This window comes from Aristolochia californica, unplaced genomic scaffold (assembly GCF_029961685.1).
Source record: "Aristolochia californica isolate CCGP_79_NKW_82.1479 unplaced genomic scaffold, dmAriCali1.0.hap1 SCAF_4, whole genome shotgun sequence".
Taxonomy (NCBI): domain Eukaryota; kingdom Viridiplantae; phylum Streptophyta; class Magnoliopsida; order Piperales; family Aristolochiaceae; genus Aristolochia; species Aristolochia californica.
The window spans coordinates 19143427-19170642 of record NW_027182103.1 but is presented as its reverse complement, the minus strand read 5'-3'; positions in this window follow the sequence as shown (position 1 = coordinate 19170642).

Here is a 27216-nt window from a genome sequence, read left to right as displayed (position 1 = left end):
AATTCCACTAGTTCAACCCTAATAAGTCAAAATTTTATAAGAAAGAGATTTTTCTACATATGTTTTAAAAAATAGATATAAATGCTTGAAACATGTTAAAGATGAAAAGAACCTATGGTTGCAAACCTTTTAGAGAGAATAATTTCAAATTCTCATGTGAACGTGCGGTGGGATATTTACTCGAGTCAAACAAGCCATTATTTTGCCTATCAACAAAAATCTGACCTAACGATCATAGATGATTGTAAAGTGATTTATCATGCGTAACATGCTACATTTTTGTCAGGAATGACTTATGGATTGGGAGTCAATACTCAGTTAAAAATCCTCCGCCTCCCCCTTTTCCCGTCGATTGCAAAACCTGATATATAAAAACTAAAATGATTTTATTATACCTAAAAAATATAGACACCTTTTGGGATTATCTCTCTACATTTGAGCATTGTGCATTTCCATTTTAGATGTATAATTGTTTCTTAAATCAAAGCTTGAGTTTTCACTTTCCCTTCATCTCGTAAACAAAAAAAAGAGATAAAAGGCAAATAGATCACAACAAAATGAAAATTTTAGAGTTTATGTATTGGAAACAATTTAAAGCAATAAACAAATGTAAGTAAAGAAAATTTATTCACACACCAAAAATGAACACAAAAGTTTTGTTATCCGAATTTTGGAAATTCCACTAGTTCAACCCTAATAGCTTGGAATTTTAATAAGAAAGAGATTTTTCTACAAATGTTTTAAAAAATGGATATGCATGCTTGAAACATGTTAAAGATGCAAATGACCTATGGATCCAAACCTTTATAGAGAATAACATTAAATTCTCATGTGAATGTGCGTTGGGATATTTACCCGAGTCTAACAAGCGATCATTTTGCCCATTTACAAAAAGCTGACCAAACGATCATAGATGATTGTAAAGTTATTATCATGCATAATGGGCTATATTTTTGTAAGGAATGACTTATGGATTGGGAGTCAATACTTAGTTAAAAATCCCGCGCCTCCCCCTTTTCCCGACAATTGCAGAAGCTGATATATAAAAAAGAAAAAGAGTTTACAATCCCTAAAAATTACAAATACTTTTTGGAATTATCTCTCTCTACATTTGTGCATTGTGCATTTCCATTTTAGTTGTAGACTTTTTTCTCATATCAGAACTTGAGTTTTCTCTTCCGTTCATCTCGTAAACGAAAAAAGAGTTAAAAGGCAAATAGATCACAACAAAATGAAAATTTTAGAGTTTATGTGTGCAACGAATTTAATGCAATAAATGAATGTAAGTAAAGAAAATTTATTCACACACCACTAGTGAACACAAAAGTTTTGTTATCCAAGTTTTTCTACACTTGTTTTAAAAAATGGATATGCATGCTTGAAACATGTAAAAGAAGCAATTGACCTATGGATCCAAAACTTTTAAAGTGAATAACATTAAATTCTCAAGTGAACGTGCGGTGGGATATTTACCCAAGTCAAACATGCCATTATTTTGCCATTTACGAAACGCTGAACTACAGATCATAGATGATTCTAAAGTGATTTATAATACGTAATGGGCTATATTTTTGTAAGTTATGACTTATGGATTTGGAGTCAACACTCAGTTAAAAATCATCTGCCTCCCCCTTTTCTCGATGATTGCAGAACCTGATCTATAAAAATTAAAAAGAGTTTACAATCCCTACAAATTACATACACTTTTTGGAATTATCTCTCTATATTTGTGCATTGTGCCTTTCCATTTTAGATGTATACTTTTTTATTTAATCAAAACTTGAGTTTTCACTTTCCCTTCATCTTGTAAACAAAAAAAGGGATAAAAGGCAAATAGATCACAACAAAATAAAAATTTTAGACTTTATGTATGAAAAGAATTTAAAGCAATAAACAAATGTAAGTAAATAAATTTTATTCACACACCACAAATGAATAATAAAGTTTTGCTATCATAGTTTGGGAAATTCCTGTAGTTCAACCGTAATAGCTCAAAATTTTATAAGAAAGAGATTATTCTACACATGTTTTAAAAATGGATATGCAGGCTTGAAAATGTTAAAGATGCAAATGACCTTTGGATCCATAGCTTTTGAAGAGAATAACATTAAATTCTCAAGTGAATGTGTGGTGGGATATTTACCCGAGTCAAACAAGCCATTATTTTGCCAATGAAAAAAAAGTTGACCTAACGATCATTGATGATTGTAAAGTGATTTATCATGCGTAATGGGCTATATTTTTGTATGGAATGACTTATGGATTGGGAGTCAACACTCAGTTAAAAAGCCTCCGCCTCCCCCTTTTCCCGACGATTGTAGAACTTGATATACGAAAACTAAAAAGAGTTTACAATCCCTAAAAATTATAGACAGTTTTTAGAATTATCTCTCACTACATTTGTGCATTGAGCATTTCCATTTTAGATGTATACTTTTTTCTTATATCAAAGCTTGATTTTTCACTTTCCCTTCATCTTGTAAACAAAAAAAGAGATAAAAGGCAAATAGATCACAACAAAATAAAAATTTTAGAGTTTATGAATGGAAAAAATTTAAAGTAAAGAAAATTTATTCACACACCACAAATGAACACAAAAGTTTTGTTATCCAAGTTTGGGAAACTCCACTAGTTCAATCCTAATAGCTTGGAATTTTATAAGAAAGAGATTTTTCTACACATGTTTTAAAAAATGGATATGCATGCCTGAAACAAGATAAAGATGCAAATGAGGTATGGATGCAAACCTTTTAAAGAGAACAACATTAAATTCACAAGTGAATGTGCGGTGGGATATTTACCTGAGTCAAACAAGCCATTATTTTGCCCATTTAAAAAAATACGACCTAACGATCTTAGATGATTGTAAAGTGATTGATCATGCGTAACGGGCTGTATTTTTGTATCGAATTACTTATGGTTTGGGAGTCAATACCCAGTTAAAAATCCCCCACCTCCCCCATTTCCCAACAATTGTAGACTTAAAAGAGTTTACTATCCCTAAAAATTACAGACACTTTTTAAAATTATCTCTCTACAATTGTGCATTGTGCTTTTCAATGTTATATGTATAATTTTTCCTTAAATCAAAGCTTGAGTCTTCACTATCCCTTGATCTTGTAAACAAAAAAAGAGATAATAGGCAAATATATCACAACAAAATAAAAATTTTAGAGTTTATGTACGGAAAGAATTTAAAGCAATAATCAAATGTATGTAAACAAAGTTTTTCACACACCACAAATGAACACAAAAGTTTTTTTATCCAAGTTTGGGAAATTCCACTAGTTCAACCCTAATAGCTCGAAATTTTATAAGAAAGAGATTTTTCTACACATGTTTTAAAATATGGATATGCATGCTTGAAACATGTTAAAGATGCAAATGACCTATGGATCCAAACTTTTCAAAGAGAATAACATTAAATTCTCAAGTGAACGTGCGGTGGGATATTTACCCGAGTAAAACAAGCCATTATTTTGCCCATTTACAAAAATCTGACCTAACCACCATAGATGATTGTAAAGTGATTTATCATGCATAACAGGCTATATATTTGTAAGGAATGACCTAAGGAATGGGAGTCAACACTCAGTTAAAAATCCCTTGCCTCCCCTTTTCCCGAAGATTGCAGAGCCTGATATATAAAAACTAAAAAGAGTTTACATTCCATAAAAATTATTGACACTTTGTGGAATTTTCTCTCTCTACATTTTTGCATTGTGTATTTCCATTTCAGATGTCGACTTTTTTATTATATCAAAACTTGAGTTTTCTCTTTCCCATCATCTCGTAAACAAAAAAAGAAGATAAAACGCAAATAAATCACAACAAAATGAAACTTTTAGAGTTTATGTAAGGAACGAATTTATGGAAATAAACAAATGTATGTAAAGAAAGTTTTTCACACACCACAAATGAACACAAAAGTTTTGTTATCCAAGTTTTGGAAATTCCTCTAGTTCAACCCTAATAGCTCGAAATTTTATAAGAAAGAGATTTTCATTCACATGTTTTAAAATATGGATATGCATGCTTGAAAAAATTTAAAGATGCAAATGAGCTTTGGATCCAAACCTTTTAAAGAGAATAACATTAAATTCTCAAGTGAACGTGCAGTGGGATATTTATCCGAGTCAAACAAGCTATTATTTTGCCATTTACTAAAAGCTGACTTAACGATCATTGATGATTGTAAAGTGATTTATCAGGCATAACGAGCTATATTTTTGCGAGGAATGACTTATGGATTGGAAGTCATTACGTAGTTAAAAATCCCCCGCCTCACCCTTTTCCCGATGATAGCAGAACCTGATATATAAAAACTAACAAGAGTTTACTATCCCTAAAAATTAAAGACACTCTTTGGAATTATCTCTCTCTTCATTTGTGCATTTTGCATTTTCATATTAGATGTATTTTTTTTTCTTAAATTAAAGCTTGAGTTTTCACTTTCCCTTCATCTCGTAAACAAAAAAAGAGACAAAAGGCAAATAGATCACAACAAAATGACAATTTTAGAGTTTATGTATTGAAAGAATTTAAACCAATAAAAAAATTTAAGTAAATAAAATTTATTCACACACCACAAATGTTCACAAAAGTTTTGTTATCCGATTGTAGGAAATTCCACTAGTTCAACCCTAATAGCTCGAAATTTTATAAGAAAGAGATTTTTCTGCACATGTTTTAAATAATGGATATGCATTCTTGAAACATGTTAAAGATGCAAATGACCAAAGGATCCAAACCTTTTCAAGAGAATTAAATTAAATTCTCAAGTGAACGCGCAGTGGGATATTTACCCTAGTCAAACAAGTCATTATTTTGCCCATTTACAAAAACCTCACTTAACGATCATAGATGATTGTAAAGTGATTTATCACACGTAATGGGCTACATTTTTGTAAGGAGTGACTTATGAATTGGGACTGAACACTCAGTTAAAAATCCCTTGCCTCCACTTTTCCCGACGATTGTAAAACCTGATAAAAAAAATCTAAAAAGAGTTTACAATCCTTAAAAATTAAACACACTTTTTGGAATTATCTCTCTCTACATTTGTGCATTGTGCATTTTCATTTTATATGTATACTTTTTTCTTAAATCAAAGCTTGAGTTTTCACTTTCCCTTCATCTCGTAAAAAAAAAAAAGGGAGAAAAGGCGAATCGATCAAAACAAAATGAAAATTTTAGAGTTTATGTATGGAAAGAATTTGAAGCAATAAACAAATGAATACAAAAGTTTTGTTATCCAAGTTTGGTAAATTCCACTAGTTCAACCATAATAGCTCGGAATTTTTAAGAAAGAGATTTTTCTACACATATTTTATAAAATGGATATGCATGCTTGAAACATGTTAAAGATGCATATGACCTATGGATCCAAACCTTTTAAAGAGAATAACATTAAATTCTCAACTGAACATGCGGTGGGATATTTAACCGAGTCAAACAAGCCATTATTTTGCCCATTTACCAAAAGCTGACCTAACGATCGTAGATGATTGTAAAGTGATTTATCATGCATAACGGGTAATAGTTTTTTATGGAATGACTTATGGATTGGGAGTCTACACTCAGTTAAAAATCCCCCGCCTCCCCCTTTCCCGACGATTGCAAAACCTGATATATAAAAGCTAAAAAGAGTTTACAATCCCTAAAAATTACAGACACTTATTGGAATTTTCTCTCTGTACATTTGTGCATTGTGCATTTCCATTTTAGATGTATACTTTTTGCTTAAATCAAAACTTGATCTTTCACTTTCCCTTCATCTCGTAAACAAAAAAAGAGATAAAAGGCAAATAGATCACAACAAATTGAAAATTTTAGAGTTTTGTATGGAAAAAATTTAAAGCAATAACAAATGTAAGTAAAGAAAATTTATTCACATGCCACAAATGAACACAAAAGTTTTGTTATTCAAGTTTGGGAAATTCCACTAGTTCAGCTCTAATAGCTCGGAATTTTATAAGAAAGAGATTTTTCCACACATATTTTAAAAAATGGATATGCATGCTTGAAACATGTTAAAGATGCAAATGACCTATGGATCCAAACCTTTAAAAAGGAATAACATTAAATTCTTAAGTTAAAGTGCGGTTGGGTATTTACCCGAGTCAAACAAGCCATTGTTTTGCCAATTTACAAAAATGCTGACATAGCGATTGTAGATTAATGTAAAGTGATTTATCATGCGTAACGGGATAAATTTTTGTAAAGAATGACTTATGGATTGGGAGTCTACACTCAGTTAAAAATCCTTCGCCTCCCCCATTTCCCGACGATTGCAAAACCTGATATATTAAAACTAAAAAGAGTTTACAATCCCTAAAAATTACAACCACTTTTTGGAATTATCTCTCTGTACATTTATGCATTGTGCATTTCCATTTTAGATGTATACTTTTTTCTTAAATCACAACTTGAGTTTTCACTTTTCCTTCATCTCATAATCATAAAAAGAGATAAAAGGCAATTAGGTCACAACAAAATGAAAATTTTAGAGTTTATGTATGGAAAAAATTTAAAGCAATAACAAATGCAAGTAAAGAAAATTTATTCACACACCACAAATGAACACAAAAGTTTTGTTATCCAAGTTTGGGAAATTCAACTAGTATAACCCTAATAGCTCGGAGGTTTATAAGAAAGAGTTTTTTGTCCACATGTTTGAAAAAATGGATAGGCATGCATGAAACATGTTAAAGATTCAAATGACCTATGGATCCAAACCTTTTAAGGAGAATACCATTAAATTCTAAAGTGAACATGCAGTGAGATATTTACTCGAGTCAAACAACCCATTATTTTGGACAATTAAAAATAGCTGACCTAATGATCATATATGATTGTAAAGTGATTTATCATGCGTAAAGGGCTATTGTTTTGTAAGGAATGACTTATGGATTGGGAGTCAACACTCAGTTTAACATTTACCAACCCCCTCCCTCCCCCCCCCCCCCCCCCCTTTTTCCCAACGATTGCAAAACCTGATATATAAATACTTAAAAGAGTTTCAGTCCCCAAAAATTACAGACACTTTTTGTAACTATCTCTCTCTACCTTTGTGCATTGTGCATTTCTATTTTAGTTGTATACATTTTTCTTAAATCAAAACATGAGTTTTCACTTTCCCTTCATCTTGTAAACAAAAAAAGAAATAAAAGGCAAAAAGATGACATGAAAATGAAAATTTTAGAGTTTATGTATGGAAATCATTTAAAGCAATAAAAAATGTAAGTAAAGAAAATTTATTCACACACTACAAATGAACACAAAATTTTTGTTATCCGAGTTTTGGAAATTCCAGTAGTTCAACCTTAATAGCTCGGAATTTTATAAGAAAATTTTTTCTACACTTGTTTTAAAAAATGGATATGCGAGCTTAAAACATGTTAAAGAAGCAAATGACCTATGGATCCAACCTTTTAAATAGAATAACATTAAATTCTTAAGTGAATGTGCGGTGGGATATTTAATCGAGTCAAACAAGCCATTATTTGCCCATTTACAAAAATTTGACCTAACGATCGTAGATGATTGTAATGTGATTTATCATGCATAACGGGCTATATTTTTTTAAGGAATGACTTATAGATTTGTGTGTCTTCACTCAGTTAAAAATCCCCCGCCACCCCCTTTTCCCAACGATTTCAAAACCTAATATATAAAAAGTAAAAATAGTTTACAATCCCTAAAAATTACAGACACTTTTTGGAATTATCATTCTCTAAATTAGTGTATTGTGCATTTTAATTTTAGTAGTGTACTTTTTTTCTTAAATCAAAACTTCAGCTCACACTTTGCCATCATCTCGTAAACAAAAAAAGAGATAAAAGCGAAATAGATCGCAACAAAATGAAAATTTTAGAGTTTATTTATGAAAAAAATTTAAAGCGAAAAAAAATGTGAGTAAAGAAAATTAATTCACACACCAAAAATGAACACAAAAGATTTGTTATCCAAGTTTGGGAAATTCCACTAGTTCAACGCTAGGAATTTTATAAGAAAGAGATTTTTCTACACGTGTTTAAAAAATGGATCTGCATGATTGTAACATGTTAAAGATACAAATGACCTTTGGATCCAAACCTTTTAAAGAGAATAATATTAAATTATCTAGTGAAGGTGCGATCGGATATTTACCCGAGTAAAACAAGCCAATATTTTGCCCATTTAAAAAAACCTGACCTAACAATCATAGATGATTGTAAAGTGATTTATCAAGCATAACGAGCTATATTTTTGTATAGAATGACTTATGGAGTGGGAGTCAACACTCGGTTAAAAATCCCCAGCCTCCCCCTTTTCCCGACAATTGCAAAACCTAGTATATAAAAACTAAAAAGAGTTTACAATCCCTAAAAATTACAGACACTTTTTTGAATTATCACTCACTACATTTGTGCATTGTGCATTTCCATTTTAGATGTATACTTTTGTTTCTTAAATCAAAACTTGAGTTTTCACTTTTCCTTCATCTTGTAAAAAAAAAGAGATAAAAGGCAAATAGATCACATCAAAATGAAACTCTTAGAGTTTCTGTACAGAAAAAATTTTAAGCAATAACAAATGTAAGTAAAGAAAATTTATTTACACACCACAAATGAACACAAAAGTTTTGTTATCCAAGTTTTGGAAATTCCAATAGTTCAACCCTAATAGCTTGGAATTTTATAAGAAAGACATTTTTCTACACAAATTTTAAAAAATGGATATGCATGATTGAAACATGTTAAAGATGCAAATGACCTAGGGATCAAAACCTTTTCCCTAAAAATTACAGACACTTTTTGGAATTAACAATCTCTACATTTGTGAATTGAGCATTTCCATTTTGGATGTATACCTTTTTATTAAATCTAAACTTGAGTTTTCACTTTTCCTTCATCTCATTAACAAAAAAAGAGATAAAAGGCAAATAGATCACAACAAAATGAAAATTTTAAAGTTTATGTATGGAAAAAATTTAAAGCAATAACTAATGTAAGTAAAGAAAATTTATTCACACACCACAAATGAACACAAAAGTTTTTTTATTTGAGTTTGGGAAATTCCACTAGTACAATCCTAATAGCTTGGAATTTTATAAGAAAGACATTTTTCTACACATGTTTTAAAAAATGGATATGCATGCTTGAAATAAGTTAAAGATGCAGATGAGCAATGGATCCAAACCATTTAAAGAGAATAAAATTAAATTCTCAGGTGAACGTGCGGTGGGATATTTACCCGAGCCAAACAAGCCATTATTTTTACCATTTACAAAAAGCAGACCTACCGATCATAAATGATTATAAAGTGAATTATCATGCGTAATGGCCAATATTTTTCTAAAGAATAACTTATGGATTGGGAGTCAACACTCGGTTAAAAGTCCCCCTCCTCCCCTTTTTCCCGATGATTGGAAAACCTGATATATAAAAACTAAAAAGAGTTTACAATCCCTAAATATTATAGACACTTTTTGGAATTATCACTCTCTACATTTGCGCATTGTGCATTTCGATTTTAGATGTGTACTCTTTTTTTTTAAAAATCAAATCTTAAGTTTTCACTTCCGCTTCATCTCGTTAACAAAAAAAAAGATAAAAGTCAAATAGATCACAAAAAATGAAAATTTTAGAGTTTATGTATCAAAAAAATTTAAAGCAATAACAAATGTAAGTAAAGAAAATTTATTCACACACCATAAATGAACACAAAATTTTTGTTAACCGAGTTTGGGAAATTCCACTAGTTCAACCCTAATTACTTGGAATTTTATAAGAAAGAGATTTTCAACACGTTTTAAAAAATTGATATGCTTGCTTGAAACATGTTAAAGATGCAAATAACCTATGGATCCAAACATTTTAAAGAGAATAACATTAAATTCTCAAGTGAACGTGCGGTAGTGAACGTGCGGTGGGATATTTACCTGAATAAAACAAGCCATTATTTTTCCCATTTACAAAAAGCATACCTAAAGATCAGAGATGATTGTAAAGTGATTTATCATGTGTAACGGGCTATATTTTTGTAAGGATTGACTTTTGGATTGGGAGGCAACACTCAGTTAAAAATCCCCCGCCACCCCCTTTTCCCGACGATTTCAAAACCTGATATATAAAAAGTAAAAATAGTTAACAATCCCTAAAAATTACAGACACTTTTTGGAATTATCATTCTCTACATTAGTGTATTGTACATTTTCATTTTAGTAGTGTACTTTTTTTTCTTAAATCAAAACTTCAGTTCTCACTTTGCCATCATCTCGTAAACAAAAAAAGAGATAAAAGCCAAATAGATCGCAACAAACTGAAAATTTTAGAGTTTATTTATGGAAAAAATTTAAAGCAAAAATAAATGTGAGTAAAAAAAATTAATTCAGACACCGAAAATGAACACAAAAGATTTGTTATCCAAGTTTTGGAAATTCCACTAGTTCAACCCTAATTGCATGGAATTTTATAAGAAAGAGATTTTTCTACACATGATTTAAAAAATGGATATGCATTATTGAAACATGTTAATGATGCAAATGACCAATGGATCCAAACCATTTAAAGAGAATAACATTAAATTCTCTAGCAAACATGCGGTGGGATATTTTCTCGAGTCAAACAAACCTTTATTTCTCTCATTTACAAAAAGCTGACCTAATGATCGTAGTTGATTGTAAAGGGATTTATCATGCGTAATGGGCTATATTTTTGTAAGGAATGATTAATGGATCTGGAGTCAACACTCAGTTAAAATCGCCCGCCTCCCCCTTTTCCCGACGATTGCGAAACCTGATATATTAAAACTAAAAAGAAATTACGATCCCTAAAAATTACAGACACTTTTTGGAATTATCATTCTCTACATTTGTGCATTGTGCATTTCCATTTAAGATGTATTCTTTTTTTTTCTTAAATCAAAACTTCAGTTTTCACTTTCCCTTCATCTCGTAAAAAACAAAAAGGCAAATAGATTGCAACTATATGAAAACTTTAGAGTTTATGTATGGAAATTTTTTTAAAAAATAAAAAATGCAAGTAAAGAAAATTTATTCACACAGCACGAATGAACACAAAATTTTTGTTATCCAAGTTTGGGAAATTCCACTAGATCAACCTTAATAGCTTGGAATTTTAAAAGAAAGAGATTTTTCTACACAGGTTTTAAAAAATGGATATGCTTGCTTGAAACATGTTAAAGATGCAAATGACCTAGGGATCCAAACCTTTTAAAAAGAATAACATTAAATTCTCAAGTGCACGTGCGGTGGGATATGTACCCGAGTCAAACAAGCCATTATTTTGGTCATTTACAAAAAGCTGACCTAACGATCATAGATGATTGTAAAGTGATTTATCATACGTAACGGGATATATTTTTTTAAGGAATTACTATTGTATTGGGAGTCAACACTCAGTTAAAAATTCCCCACCTCCCCCTTTTGCCGATGTTTACAAAACCTGATATATAAAAACTAAAAAGAGTTTACAATCCCTAAAAATTATAGACAGATTTTGGAATTATCACTCTGTACATTTGAGCATTGTGCATTTCCATTTTAGATGTGTACTTTTTTTGCTTAAATCAAAACTTGAGTTTTCAATTTCCCATTATCTCTTGAACTAAAAAGAGATTAAAGGCAAATAGAACACAACAAAATGAAAAATTTAGAGTTTATGAATGGAAAAAATTTAAATCATTAACAAATGTCAGTAAGGAAAATTTATTCACGCACCACAAATGAACACAAAATTTTTGTTACCCAAGTTAGAGAAATTCCACTAGTTCAACCCTAATAGCTTGGGATTTTTTAAGAAAGAGATTTTTCTACACATGATTTAAAAAATGGATATGCATGCTTGAAACATGTTAAAGATGCAAAGGATCTAAGGATCCAAACTTTTTAAAGAGAATAACACAAATGAACGTGCGGTGGGATATTTACCAGAGTCAAAACGGCCATTAGTTTGCCCATTTACAAAAACCTGACCTAACGATCCTAAAAGATTGTAAAGTGATTTATCATGCGTAACGGGTGATATGTTTTTAAGGAATGACTTATGGATTGGGAGTCAACACTCGGTTAAAAATTTCCCCGCCTCCGCCTTTTTCCAGACGATTGCAAAACCTGATATAGAAAAACTAAAAAGAGTTTACAATCCCTAAAAATTACAGACACTTTTTGGAATTATCACTCTCAACATTTTTTCATTGAGCATTTCCATTTTAGATGTGTACTTTTTTTTCTTAAATCAAAACTTGAGTTCTCACTTTCCCATCATCTCGTAAACAAAAGAAGAGATAAAAGGCAAATAGATCACAACAAAATGAAAATTTTGGAGTTTTTGTATGGAAAAAATTTAAAGCAACAACAAATGTAAGTACAAAAAATTTATTCACACACCACAAATGAACACAAAAGTCTTGTTATCCAAGTTTGGGAAATTCTACTAGTTTAACCCTAATAGCTTGGAATTTTACAAGAAAGAGATTTTTCTACACATGTTTTAAAAAATGGATATCCATGCTTGAAACATGTTAAAGAAGCAAATTACCAGTGGATCCAAATCATTTAAAGAGAATAACATTAAATTCTCAAGAGAATGTGCGGTGGGATGTTTACCAAAGTCAAGCAAGCCATTATTTTGCCCATTTACAAAAAGCTGACGTATCGATCATAGATGATTGTAAAGTGATTTATTATGCGTAACGGGCTATATTTTTTTAAGGAATGACTAATAGATAGGGAGTCAACACTCGGTTAAAAATCCCCTGCCTCCCTCTTTTCCCGATGGTTGTGAAACCTAATATATTAAAACTAAAAAGGGTTTACAATCCCTAAAAATTACAGACACTTTTTGGAATTATCACTCTCTACATTTGTGCATTGTGCATTTCCATTTTACATGTGTACTTTTTTTTCTTAAATCAAAACTTGAGTTTTCACTTTTCCTTCATCTCGTAAACTAAAAAAAAGATAAAAGGCAAATAGATCACAAATAATTAAGAATTTAGAGTTTATGTGAGGAAAAAATATTAAGCAGTCACAAATGTAAGTAAAGAAAATTTATTCACACACCACAAAATGAGCACAAAAGTTTTGTTATCCGTGTTTGGGAAATTCCACTCGTTCAACCCTAATAGGTTGGAATTTTATAAGAAAGAGATTTTTCTACACATGTTTTAAAAAATGGATATGCATGCTTGAAACATGTTAAAGATGCAAATGACCTATGGATCCAAACCTTTTAAAGAGAATAACATTAAATTCTCAAGTGAACTTGTGGGTGGGATATTTACACAGGTCAAACAAGCCTTTATTTTTCCCATTTACAAAAGGCATACGTAACAATCATATACGATTGTAAACTTATTTATCATTCATAACAGGCTATATTTTTGCAAGGAATGACTTATGGATTGGGAGTCAACAATCGGTTAAAAATCCCCTGCCTCCCCCATTTCCCGACGATTGCCAAAACCTGATATATAAAATCTAAAGAAAGGTTTACAATCCAAAAAAATTATAGACACTTTTTAGAATGATCACACTCTAAATTTGTGCATTTCCATTTAAGATGTGTACTTTTTTTTCTTAAATAAAATCTTGAGTTTTCACTTTCGCTTCATCTTGTAAACAAAAAAAGCGATAAAAGTCAAATAGATCACAACAAAATGAAAATTTTAGAGTTTATGTATGGAAAAAATTTTAAGCAAGAACAAATGTAAGTAAAGAAAATTTATTCACACACCACAAATGAGCAAAAAAGTTTTGTTATCCGAGTTTGGGAAATTCCACTAGTTCAACCCTAATTACTTGGAATTTTATAAGAAAGAGATTTTTCTACACATGTTTTAAAAAATTGATATGCTTCCGTGAAACATGTTAAAGATGCAAATGACCTTTGGATCCAAACTTTTTAAAGAGAATAACATTAAATTCTCAAGTGAACGTGCGGTGGGATATTTACCCGAGTAAAACAAGCCAATATTTTGCACATTTACAAAAAGCATACCTAACGATCATAGATGATTGTAAAGTGATTTATCATGCGTAACGGGCTATATTTTTTGTAAGGATTGACTTTTGGATTGGGAGGCAACACTCGGTTAAAAATCCCCCGCCTTCCCCTTTTCCTGATGATTGCAAAACCTGATATATAAAAAATAAAAATAGTTTACAATCCCCAAAAATTACAGACACTTTTTGGAATTATCATTCTCTACATTAGTGCATTTTACATTTCCATTTTAGATGTGTACTTTTTTTCTTAAATAAAAACTTGAGTTTTTACTTTGCCATCATCTCGTAAACAAAAAATAGATAAAAGCCAAATAGATCGCAACGAAATGAAAATTTTAGAGTTTATGTATGGAAAAAATTTAAAGCAAAAATAAATGTGGGTAAACAAAATTTATTCACACACCACAAATGAACGCAAAAGTTTTGTTATCCGAGTTTGGGAAATTCCACTAGTTCAACCCTAATTGCTTGGAATTTTATAAGAAACAGATTTTTCTACAAATGTTTTAAAAAATGGATATGCAAATGACCAAAGGATCCAAACATTAAATTCTCAAGTGAACATGCAGTGGGATATTAATCCAAGTCAAACAGGCTTTTATTTTGTGCATTTATGAAAACTTGACCTAGCGATCATAGATGCTTGTGAAGTGATTTATCATGCGTAACGTGCTATATTTTTGTAAGGAATTACATATGGATTGGGAGTCAACACTTGGTCAAAAATCCCCCGCCTCCCCCTTTTCCCGACGATTGTAAAACCTGATATATAAAAACTAAAAAGAGTTCACAATCCTTAACAATTACAAACACAGTTTGGAATTAACACTCTCTACATTTGTGCATTGTACATTTCCATTTTAGATGTGTACTTTTTTTTCTTAAATCAAAACTTGAGTTTTCTGTTTCCCTTCATCTCGTAAATAGAAAAAGAGATAAAAGGCAAAAAGATCACAACAAAATGAAAATTTTAGAGTTTATGATTGGAAAAAATTTAAAGCTATAAAAAATGAAAGTAAAGAATATTTATTCACACATCACAAATGAACACAAAAGTTTTGTTATCCAAGTTTGTGAAATTCCACTAGTCAACCCTAATAGCTTGGAATTTTTTAAGAAAGAGATTTTTCTACACATGTTTTAAAAAATGGATATGCATGCATGAAACATGTTCAAGATGCAAATTACCTATGGATCCATACCTTTTAAATAGAATAACATTAAATTCACTGGTAAACTTGCGGTGGGATATTTACCCGAGTAAAACAAGCCATTAATTTGCCCATTTACAAAAAGCTGACCTAACAATCGTAGATGATTGAAAAGTGATTTATAATTCGTAATGGGCAATATTTTTGTAAGGAATGACTCGTGGATTGGGAGTCAACACTCGGTTAAAAATTGGCCCCCTCCCCCTTTTCTCGATGATTGGAAAACCTGATATATTAAAACTAAAAAGAGTTTACAATCCCTAAAAATTACAGACACTTTTTGGAATTATCACTCTCTACATTTGTGCATTGTACATTTCCAATTTAGATATGTATTTTTTTTCCTAAATCAAAACTTGTTTCCCTTCATCTCGTAAAAAAAAAAAAAAGAGATAAAAGGCCAATAGATCACAACAAAATGAAAATTTTGGGGTTTATGTATGGAAAAAATTTAAAGCAATCACATATTTTAGTGAAGGAAATTTATTCACACACCACAAATGAACACAAAAGTTTTGTTATCCGAGTTTTGGAAATTCCCCTAGTTCAACCCTAATAGCTTGAAATTTTATAAGTAAGAGAATTTTTTACACATGTTTTAAAAAACGAATATGCATGCGCGAAAGATGTTAAAGATGCAAATGACCTATGGATCAAAACCTTTTAAAGAGAATCACATTAAATTCTCAAGAGAACGTGCGGTGGGATATCTACCCGAGTCAAACAAGCCTTTATTTTGCCCTTTCACAAAAAGTTGACCTAACAATTATAGATGATTGCAAAATGTCTTATCATGTGTAACGGGCTATATTTTTGTAAGGAATGACTTATTGATTGGGAGTCAACACTCGGATAAAAATCCTCGTCTCCCCCTTTTCTCTTCGTTTGCAATACCTGATATATAAAAACTAAAAAGAGTTTACAATCCCTAAAAATTACAGACACTTTTTGGAATTATCACTCTCTACATTTGTGCATTGTGCATTTCCATTTTAGATGTGTACTTTTTTTCTTAAATCGAAACTTGAGTTTTCACTTTCCCATGAACTCGTAAAAAAAAAAAAAAGAGATAAAAGGCAAATAGATCACAAAAAAATGAAAATTTTAGAGTTTATGTATGGAAAACATTTGAAGCAAAAGCAAATGTAAGTAAATAAAATTTCTTCACACACCCCAAATGAACACAAAATTTTTGTTATCGGAGTTTTGGAAATTCCTCTAGTTAGACCCTGATAGCTTGGAATTTTATTAGAAAGAGATTTTTCTACACAAGTTTAAAAAAATGGATATGCATGCTTGAAACATGTTAAAGATGCAAATGACCAATGGATCCAAACCTTTGAAAGAGAATAACATTAAATTTTCAAGTGAGCGTGCAGTGGGATATTTACCCGAGTCAAACAAGCCTTTACTTTGCCCATTTACACAAAGTTGACCTAACGATCATAGATGATTGTAAAGTGATTTATCATGCATAACGGGCTATATTTTTGTAAGGAAAGACTTATGGATTGGGAGTCAACACTGGGTTAAAAATCCCCCGCCTCCTCCTTTTGCTGTTGATTACAAATCCTGATATATAAAAACTAAAAAGAGTTTACAATCCCTAAAAATTACATAAACTTTTTGGAATTATCACTCTCTTCATTTGTGCATTGTGCATCTCCATTTTGGATGTGTACTTTTTTTTCTTAAATCGAAACTTGTGTTTTCACTTTCCCATCATCTCATAAACAAAAAAAGAGATAAAAGGCAAATAGATCACAACAAAATGAAAAATTTATAGTTTATGTATGGAAAAAATTTAAAGAAATAAAAAATGTAAGTAAATAAAATTTATTTACACACCACAAATGAACACAAAAGGTTTGTTATCCGAGTTTGGGAAATTCCACAAGTTCAACCTTAATAGCTTGGAATTTTATAAGAAAGAGATTTTTCTACACATGTCTTAAAAAATGGATACGCATGCTTGAAACATGTTAAAGATGAAATGGACCAATGGATCCAAACCATTTAAAGAGAGTAACATTAAATTCTTGAGTAAATGTGCGGTGGGAAATTTTCCCGAGTCAAACAACCCTTTATTTCTCCCATTTACAAAAGTTGTCGTAATGATCATTAATGATTGTAAAGTGATTTATCATGCGTAACGGGCTATATTTTTGTAAGGAATGACTTATGGAATGGGATTCAACACTCGGTTAAAAATCCCCCGCCTCCCGCTTTTCTCGACGTTTGCAATACCTAATATATAAAAACTAAAAAGAGTTTACCATCCCTAAAAATTATAGACACTTTTTGGAATTATCACTCTCTACATTTGTGCATTGTGCATTTCAATTTTAGATGTGTACTTTTTTTTTCTTAAATCAAAACTTGAGTTTTCACTTTCCCTTGATCTCGTAAAAAAAAAAAAGAGAGATAAAAGGCAAAAAGATCACAACAAAATGAAAATTTTAGAGTTTATGTATGGAAAAAATTTAGAGCAAAAGGAAATTTAAGTAAAGAAAATGTATTCACACACCCCAAGTGAACACAAAAGTTTTGTTATCAGAGTTTGGGAAATTCCTCTAGTTAGACCCTAATATCTTGGAATTTTATTAGAAAGAGATTTTTCTACACATGATTTTAAAAATGGATATGCATGATTGAAGCATGTTAAAGATGCAAATGACCAATGGATCCAAACATTTAAAGAGAATAACATTAAATTCTCAAGTGAATGCGCAGTGGGATATTTACCCGAGTCAAACAAGCCTTTATTTTGCCCATTTACAAAAAGTTGATCTAACGATCATAGATTATTGTAAAGTGATTTATAATGCATAACGGGCTATATTTTTGTAAGGAATGACATATGGATTGAGAGTAAACACTGGGCTAAAAATCCCCCGCCTCCTCCTTTTCCTGACGATTACAAATCCTGATTTATAAAAACTAAAAAGACTTTACAATCCCTAAAAATTACATAAACTTTTTGGAATTATCACTCTCTTCATTTGTGCGTTGTGCATTTCCATTTTGGATGTGTACTTTTTTTTCCTAAATCGAAACTTGTGTTTTCACTTTCCCATCATCTCGTAAACTAAAAAAGAGATAAAAGGCAAATAGATCACAACAAAATGAAAAATTTATAGTTTACGTAGGGAAAAAATTTAAAGAAATAAAAAATGTAAGTAAATAAAATTTATTTACACACCACAAATGAACACAAAAGTTTTGTTATCCGAGTTTGGGAAATTCCACAAGTTGAACCCTAATAACTTGTAATTTTATAAGAAAAAGATTTTTCTACACATGTTTTAAAAAATGGATATGCATGCTTGAAACATGTTAAAGATGCAAATGACCAATGGATCCAAACCATTTAAAGAGAGTAACATTAAATTCTCAAGTAAACGTGCGGTGGGATATTTTCCAGAGTCAAACAACCCTTTATTTGTCCCATGTAAAAAAAACTGACCTGATGATCATTGATGATTGTAAAGAGATTTATCAAGCGTAACGGGCTATATTTTTGTAAGGAATGACTTATGGATTTGGAGTCAACACTTGGTTAAAAATCCCCCGCCTCCCCCTATTCCCTACGATTGCGAAACCGCATATATTAAAAGTAAAAAGAGTTCACGATCGCTAAAAATTACTGACACTTTTTGGAATTACCACTCTCTACATTTGTGCATTGTGCATTTCCATTTTAGATGAGTTATTTTTTTTCTTAAATCAAAACTTGAGTTTTCACTTTCCCTTCATCTCATAAACAAAAAAGGAGATACAAGCCAAATAGATCATAACTAAATGAAAATTTTAGAGTTTATGTATGGAAAGAAATTTAAAAAATAACAAATGTAAGTAAAGAAAACTTATTCACACACCACAAATGAACACAAAATTTTTTGTATCCAAGTTTGGGAAATTCCACTAGATCAACCCTAATAGCATGGAATTTTATAAGAAAGAGATTTTTCTACACATCTTTTAAAAAATGGATATGCATGCTTGAAACATGTTAAAGATGAAAATGACCTAGCGATCCAAACCTTTTCAGGAAAATAACATTAAATTCTCAAGTGCACGTGCGGTGGGATATTTACCTGAGTCAAACATGCCATTATTTTTCTCATTTACAAAAAGCTGACCTAACGATCATAGATGATTGTAAAGTGATTGATTATACGTAATGGGCTATATTTTTTTAAGGAATAACTATTGTATTGGGAGTCAACCCTCGGTTAAAAATCCCCTGTTTTCCCGACGTTTGTAAAACCTGATATATAAAAACTGAAATGTGTTTACAATCCCTAAAAATTATAGTCAGATTTTGGAATTATCACTCTGTACATTTGAGCATTGTGCATTACCATTTTAGATGTGTACTTTTTTTGCTTAAATCAAAAATTGAGTTTTCACTTTCTCTTTATCTCTTAAACTAAAAAGAGATAAAAGGCAAATAGAACACAACAAAATGAAAAATTTAGAGTTTATGAATGGAAAAAATTTAAATCATTAAAAAATTTCAGTAAAAAAAATTTATTCACATGCCACAAATGAACACCAAAGTTTTCTTACCCTAGTTAGAGAAATTCCACTAGTTCAACCCTAATAGCTTGGGATTTGATTAGAAAGAGATTTTTCTACACATGATTTAAAAAATGGATAAGCATGCTTGAAACATGTTAATGATGCAAATGACCTATGGAACCAAATTTTTTGAAGAGAATAACATTAAATTCACTATTGAACTTGCGGTGGGATATTTACCAGAGTCAAACAAGCCATTATTTTGCCCATTTACAAAAAGTTGACCTAATGATCATAGATGATTGTAAAGTGATTTATCATGCGTAATGGGCTATATGTTTTTAAGGAATGACTTATGGATTGGGAGTCACCACTCAGTTAAAAATCCCCCGCCTGCCCCTTTTTCCCGACGATTGCAAAGCCTGATATATAAAAACTAAAAAAAGTTTACAATCCCTAAAAATTACAAACACTTTTTGGAATTATCACTCTCAACATTTGTTCATTGAGCAATTCCATTTTAGATGTGTGCTTTTTTTTCTTAAATCAAAACGTGAGTTCTCACTTTCCCATCATCTCGTAAACAAAAGAAGAGATAAAAGGCAAATAGTTCACAACAAAATGAAAATTTTGGAGTTTATGTACGGAAAAAAAAATTAAAGCAACAAAAAATGTAAGTACAGAAAATTTATTCACACACAACAAATGAACACAAAAGTTTTGTTATCCGAGTTTGGGAAATTCCACTAGTTCAACCCTAATTGCTTGGAATTTTATAAGAAAGAGATTTTTCTACACATGTTTTAAAAAATGGATATGCATGCTTGAAACATGTTAAAGATGCAAATGACTAATGGATCCAAACCATTTAGAGAGAATAACATTAAATTCTCAAGTGAACGTGGTGTGGCTTATTTACCCGAGTCAAACATGCCTTTACTTAGCCCATTTACATAAACATGACCTAATGATCATAGATGATTGTAAAGTGATTTATCTTGCGTAACGAGCTATATTTTTGTAAGGAATTACTTATGGATCGGGAGTCAACACTCGGTCAAAAATCCCCCAGCTCCCCTTTTCCCAACTATTGCAAAACCTGATATATAAAAACTAAAAAGAGTTTACAATCCCTTAAAATTACAAACACTGTTTGGAATTATCACTCTCTACATTTATGCATTGTGCATTTCCATTTTAGTTGTGTACTTTTTTTTCTTTAATCAAAACTTGAGTTTTTAAGTTTCCCTGCATATCGTAAACAAATAAAGAGATAAAAGGTGAAAAGGTCACAACAAAATTAAAATTTTAGAGTTTATGTTTGGAAAAAATTTAAAGCAATAAAAAATGTAAGCAAAGAAAATTTATTCACCCACAACAAATGAACACAAAAGTTTTGTCATCAGAGTTTGGGAAATTTATCTAGTTACACTGTAATAGCTTGGAATTTTATTAGAAAGAGATTTTTCAACACAAGTTTTAAAAAATGGATATGCATGCTTGAAACATGTTAAAGATGCGAATGACTAATGGATCCAAACCTTTTAAAGAGAATAACATTAAATTCTCAAGTGAACGTGTGGTAGGATATTTACCCGAGTCAAACAAGCCATTATTTTCCACATTTACAAAAAGTTGACCTAAAGATCATGGATGATTAAAAAGTGATTTATCATGCGTAACAGGCTATATTTTTGTAAGGAATGACTTATGGATTGGGAGTCAACAATCATTAAAAATCCCTAGCCTCCCCCTTTTCCCGACATTTGCAAAACTTGATATATAAAAACTAAAAAGAGTTTACAATCCCTAAAAATTACAGACACTTTTTGGTATTATCATTCTCTAAATTTGTGCATTGGTATTTTTTTTAAAAATGAAAACTTGAGTTTTCACTTTGCCATCATCTTGTAAATAAAAAAAGAGATAAAAGGCAAACTGATCACAACAAAATGAAAATTTTAGAGTTTATGTATGGAAAAATTTTAAAACAAAAATAAATGTAAGTAAAAAAATTTTATTCACAGAACACAACTGACACACAAATGTTTTGTTATCCAAGTTTGGGAAATTTGCACTAGTTCAACCCTAATATCTTGGAATTTTATAAGAAAGAGATTTTTCTACACATGTTTTAAAAAATGGATATGCATGCTTGAAACATGTTAAAGATGCAAATGACCAATGGATCCAAACTATTTAGAGAGAATAAGACTAAATTCTCAAGAGAACGTGCGGTAGGATATTTACCCGAGTCAAACATGCCTTTATTTTGCCCATTTACATAAACCTGACCTAGCGATCATATATGATTGTCAAGTAATTTATCATGCGTAACGGGCTATGTTTCTATATGGAATTACTTATAAATTGGGAGTCAACACTCGGTCAAAAATCCCCCACCTCCCCCTTTTCCCAACGATTGCAAAACCTGATATATAAAACTAAAAAGAGTTTACAATCGCTAAATATTAAAAACACTATTTGGAATTATCACTCTCTACATTTATGCATTGTACATTTCCATTTTAGATGTGTACTTTTTTTTCTTAAATCAAAACTTGAGTTTTCACTTTCCCTTCATATCATAAACAAATAAAGAGATAAAAGGCGAAAAGATCACAACAAAATTAAAATTTTAGATTTTATGTTTGGAAAAAATTTAAAGCTATAAAAAATGTAAGTAAAGAAAATTTATTCACCCACAACAAATGAACACCAAAGTTTTGTCATCCAAGTTTGGGAAATTCATCTAGTTACACCCTAATAGCTTGGAGTTTTATTAGAAAGAGATTATTCAACACATGTTTTAAAAAATGGATATGCATGCTTGAAACATGTTAAAGATGCAAATGACCCATGGATCCAAACCTTTTAAAGAGAATAACTTTAAATTCTCAAGTGAACGTGTGGTGGGATATTTACCTGAGTCAAACAAGCCATTATTTTGCCCATTTAAAAAAACCTGACCTAACGATCATGGATGATTATAAAGTGATTTATCATCCGTAACGGGCTATACTTTTGTAAGGAATTACTAATGGATTGGGAGTCAACACACGGTTAAAATATCACCGCCTCCCGCTTTTCTCGTTGGTGGCAAAACCTAATATATAAAAACTAAAAAGAGTTTACAATCCCTAAAAATTATAGACACTTTTTGGAATTGTCACTCACTACATTTGTGCATTATGCATTTCCATTTTAGATGTGTACCTTTTTTCCTTAAATCAAAACTTGTGTTTTACTTTCCCATCATCTCGTATACAAAAAAAGATATAAAAGGCAAATAGCTCACAACAAAATGAAAATTTTAGAGGTTAGGCTTGGAAAAAATTTAAAGCAATACAATATGTAAGTAAAGAAAATTTATTCACACCCACAAATGAACACAAAAGGTTTGTTATCAAAGTTTGGGAAACTCCTCTAGTTTAACCCTAATAGCTCGGAATTTTGTAAGAAAGAGATTTTTCTACACAAGTTTTAAAAAATGGATCCGCGCGCTAGAAACATGTTAAAGATTCAAATGACCTATGCATCGAAACCTTTTAAAAAGAATAACTTTAAATTCTAAAGTTAACGTGTGGTGGGTTATTTACCTGAGTCAAACAAGCCATTTTTTTGCCCATTTAAAAAAAGCTTACCTAACAATCATAAATGATTGCAAAGTGATTTATCATGCATAACGGGCTATATATTTTTAAGGAATGACTTATGGATTGGGAGTCAACACTCGGTTAAACAATCGCCTGCCTCTTTACCCGACGATTGCAAAACCTGATATATGAAAACTAAAAAGCGTTTACAATCCCTAAAAATTACAGACACTTTTTGGAATTATCACTCTCAACATTTGGGCATTGAGCATTTCCATTTTAAATGTGTACTTTTTTTTCTTAAATCAAAACTTGAGTTTTCACTTTCCCATCATTTTGTAAACAAAAAATAGAGATAAAAGGCAAATAGATCAGAACAAAATGAAATTTTGGAGTTTATGTATTGAAAAAATTTAAAGCAATAACAAATGTAAGTAAAGAAAATTTATTCACACACCACAAATGAACACAAAAGGTTTGTTATGCAAGTTTTGAAAATTCCACTAGTTCAACCCTTATAGCTTTGAATTTTATGAGAATGAGACTTTTCTACACATGTTTTAAAAAATGGATATGCATGCTTGAAACATGTTGCAGATGCAAATGACCTCTGGATCCAAACCTTTTAAAGAAAATAACATTAAATTCTCAAGTGAACATGCGGTGGGATATTTACCCGAATCAAACAAGCTATTATTTTGCCAAATGTAAGTAAATAAAAATGTTTCACACACCACAAATGAACAAAAAAGTTTTGTTATCAGAGTTTGAGAAATTCCACTAGTTCAAACCTAATAGCTTGGAATTTTAAAAGAAAGAGATTTTTCTACACCTGTTTTAAAAAATGGATATGCATGCTTGAAACATATTAAAGATGCAAATGACCTATCGATCCAAACTAGTTAAAGAGAAAACATTAAATTATCAAGTCAATGTGCGGTGGGATATTTACCAAAGTCAAACAAGCCCTTATTTTGCCCATTTACTAAAAGTTGACCTAACGATCATAGATAATTTTAAAATAATTTATCATGCGTAATGGGCTATATTTTTTTGAGGAATGATTTATGTATTGGTACTCAGCACTACGTTAAAAATCCCCCGCCACCCATTTTTTCTGACGATTGCAAAACCTGATATATAAAAACTAAAAACAATTTAAAATCGCTAAAAATTACAGACACTTTTTGGAATTATCACTATCTACATTTGCGCATTGTGCATCACCATTTTAGATGTGTACTATTTTTCCTTAAATCAAAACTTGAGTTTTCACGTTCCCATCATGTCGTAAAAAAAATTAGAGATAAAAGGCAAATAGACCGTAACAAAATGAAAATTTTAGAGTTTATGTATGGAAAAAATTTAAAGCAATAAAAAATTTAAGTAATGAAATTTATTCACACACCACAAATGAACACAAAAGATTTTTTATCCAAGTTTGGGAAATTCCACTAGTTCAACCCTAATAGCTAGGAATTTTATAAGAAAGAGATTTTTCTAAACAGGTTTTAAAAATGGATATGCATGCTTGAAACCTGTTAAAGATGCAAATGACCTATGGATCCAAATCTTTTAAAGACAATAACATTAAAATCTCAACTGTACGCGCAGTGGGACATTTACCCGAGTCAAACAAGCCATTATTTTGCCCCTTTGCAAAACCTGACCTATCGATCATAGATGATTGTAAAGTGATTTATCATACTTACCGGGCTATATTTTTTAAGGAATGACTTATGGATTGGGAGTCAACACTCGGTTAAAAATCCGCTGCCTCCCCCTTTTTCCCGACGATTGCAAAACCTGATATATAAAAACTAAAATGAGTTTACAAACCCTAAAAATTACAGACACTTTTTATAATTAACACTCCCTTCATTTGTGCATCGTGCATTTCCATTTTAGATTAGTACTTTTTTTTTCATAAATCAAAACTTGAGTTTTCACTTTCCCTTCATCTCATTAACAAAAAAAGAGATACAAGGCAAATAGATCACAACAAAATGAAAATTTTAGAGTTTATGTATAGAAAAAATTTAAAGCAATAACAAATGTATGTCAAGAAAATTTATTCACACACCACAAATGATTACAAAAGTTTTTTATCAAAGTTTGGGAAATTTCACTAGTTCAACCCTAATAGCTTTGAATTTTATAAGAAAGAGACTTTTCTACACATGTTTTAAAAAATGGTTATGCAAGCTTGAAACAAGTTAAAGATGCAAATGACCAATGGATCCAAACCATTTAAAGAGAATAATAATAAATTCTCAAGTGAACGTGTGGTGGGATATTTACCCAAGTCAAACAAGCCATTATTTTGCCCATTTACAAAAAGCAGACCTACCGATCATAGATGATTGTAAAATGATTTATCATGTGTAAAGGGCTATATTTTTGTAAGGAATGACTTATGGATTGGGAGTCGACACTCGGTTAAAAGTCCCCCGCCTCCCCTTTTCCCCACGATTGTAAAACCTGAAGTATAAAAACTAAAAAAAGTTTACAATCCCTAAAAATTACAGATACTTTTTGGAATTATCACTCTCTACATTTTACCATTGTGCATTTCCATTTTATATGTGTACTTTTTTTTCTTAAATCAAAACTTGAGTTTTCACTATCCCATAGTCTCGTAAACATAAAAAGAGATAAAACGCAAATAGATCACAACAAAATGAAAATTTTAGAGTTTATGTAAGGAAAAAATTTAAAGCAATCACAAATGTAAGTAACAAAAATTTATTCATACACCACCAATGAACACAAAAGTTGTGTTATCCGAGTTTGGGACATTCCACTAGTTCAACCCTAATAGCTTGGAATTTTATAAGAAAGAGATTTTTCTACACATGTTTTAAAAAATGGATATGCATGCTTGAAACATGTTAAAGATGCAAATGATATGTGGATAAAAACCTTTTAAAGAGAATAACACTAAATTCTCAAGTGAACATGAGGTAGGATATTTACCCGGGTCAAACAAGGCTTTATTTTGCCCATTTATAAAAAGCTATCTGTTCGATCATAGATGATTGTAAAGTGATTAATCATGTGTAACGGGCTACATTTTTGTAAGGAATGACTTATGGATTGGGTGTCAACACTCGGTTAAAATTCCGCTGCCTCCCCCTTTTCCTGACGATTGCAAAACTTGATATATAAAAACTAAAAATAGTTTACAAACCCTAAAAATTAAAGACACGTTTAGAATTATCACTCTCCAAATTTGTGCATTGTTCATTTCCATTTTAAATGTGTACTTTTTTTTCTTAATTCAAATCTCTAGTTTTCACTTTCGCTTCATCTTGTAAACAAAAAAATAAAGATAAAATTCAAATAGATCACTACAAAATGAAAATTTTAGAGTTTATATACGGAAGAAATTTAAAGCAATAAAAAATGTATGTAAAGAAAATTTATTCACACACCACAAATGAACATAAAAGTCTTGTTATCCGAGTTTGGGAAATTCCATTAGTTCAACCCTAATTGCTTGGAATTTTATAAGAAAGAGTTTTTTCAACACATGTTTTAAAAAATGGATATGGTTGCTTGAAACAAGTTAAAGATGCAAATGTCCCATGGATCCAAACCTTTTAAAGAGAATAACATTAAATTCTCAAGTGAATGTGTTGTGGGATATTTACCCGAGACAAACAAACCATTATTTTATCCATTTACCAAAAGCTAACCTAACGATCATAGATGATTTTAAAGTTATTTATCATGCGTAACGTGCTATATTTTTTTAAGGAATGACTTAAGGATTGGGAGTCAACACTCGGTTAAAAATCCCCCGCCTCCCACTTTTCCCAAGGATTGCAAAACCTAATATATAAAAACTAAAAAGAGTTTACAATCCCTA